General features: G+C 47.5%; 1 non-coding gene across 1 annotated transcript; it reads left to right on the forward strand.

Annotated features, from left to right (window-relative positions):
* Positions 1–650: 650 nt before the first annotated feature.
* trnae-cuc (transfer RNA glutamic acid (anticodon CUC)) lies at positions 651–722 on the forward strand. The gene has a single exon. It is a non-coding gene; the product is annotated as a tRNA-Glu (tRNA).
* The last annotated feature ends 734 nt before the right edge of the window (positions 723–1,456 follow it).

Here is a 1,456-nt window from a genome sequence, read left to right on the forward strand (position 1 = left end):
AGGAACAGGTAAATCGACGTTTCGGGCAAAAGCCTTTCATCAGGAATAGAGGCAGGACGCCTTCAGGGTAGAGAGATAAATTGGGGGTGGGTGTGTGCTGGGGCGAAGGTAGCAATGAGTAAAATATGTGAATGGTGGTGCGGATGGAGGTGACAAGTCAGAGAGGAGTGTTTAGCGGATAGGTGGGAAGGGAGATTGGCAAGTAAGACAGGTCATGAGATCAGTGCTGAACTGGAAGGTTGGAACTGAGGTAAGGTGGGGGAAGGGGAATGAGGAAACTGGTGAAGTCCACATTGATGCCCTGGGGTTGAAGTGTTCCGAGGCGGAAGATGAGGTGTTCTTCCTCCAGGCGTCGGGTGGGGAAGCAGCAGCGACGAAGGAAGCCCAGGACCTGCATGTCCTCGGCCGAGTGGGAGGGGGAGTTGAAATGTTGGGGCACAGGGCGATGGGGTTGATAGTTGCGGGTGTCCCGGAGATGTGAACTTGACTCTCCAGTCTCCCCAATGTTGGAGTGATCGCATCGGGAGCAATGGAGACATAAAATTACATTGGTGGCTGTACCGGTGAAAGTCTTCTTCCGACCCTGGCCTGGGTTTGATTCCTGGGCAGCGAAACAATTTTCAGCAGAGATACCGACCTGTGCACATGTCTCCCTGGTGGTCTAGTGGTTAGGATTCGGCGCTCTCACCGCCGCGGCCCGGGTTCGATTCCCGGTCAGGGAAGCCATTTTTCGTGTTCGGGTCACTACTGTCGTGTGTGGGTGTGTGAGACTCTGAGTTTCCAGTCACATTGACGTTTAAAACCTAACTCAGCAGACCGACCACCTCCTCCTTGTTGTCAAAGCCAACAATATCCAAGTCCTGGTGAGTCAAGCGACTGTGAGACTTCGATGTGATGTTTGGTCTGAGATTTCTGCCTCCAAATTCTTCTCTTGTAATATTCCTGTGGAAAGAGATTGCAAAGGTCACCGCTTTCAGTCCACAATAGAAAATCAAAACACACAATTGTAATTTCTGTGGATCATTCTGACCTCTCTTAATAACCAAGATCTTTGTGCTGATCTATTTGTAAATATATTCAGCAGGGAAATGTGGTGGATTGCATACTCCATGAAGAGTTCACATGGACTCAAGTTGTTGAATGGACATCTATCATGCTGTATTGACGTTCTTACTGAAGATATACAATATTCTGCGGTTAAATATTACGAGCCCAGAACCAACTGCAAAACAGGCTTTTAGAGCCACAAACATTCCATCAAATACGTACCATATACCCCAGACTTATCTGTCTTATATTAATGCACGGTTGTCTTAGATTCCCAGAAGACTCGGATTTAAGTATCAAGTGTGAATTTTTATAAAAGAAGCCATGTTGTTGGACTCCTTCCATGTCATACTAACTCTATTACTGGAAATACATCCATACTACACCGGGATTCGTGGATCAATGACGT

This window comes from Chiloscyllium punctatum, chromosome 36 (genome assembly GCF_047496795.1).
Source record: "Chiloscyllium punctatum isolate Juve2018m chromosome 36, sChiPun1.3, whole genome shotgun sequence".
Classification (NCBI taxonomy): Eukaryota; Metazoa; Chordata; class Chondrichthyes; order Orectolobiformes; family Hemiscylliidae; genus Chiloscyllium; species Chiloscyllium punctatum.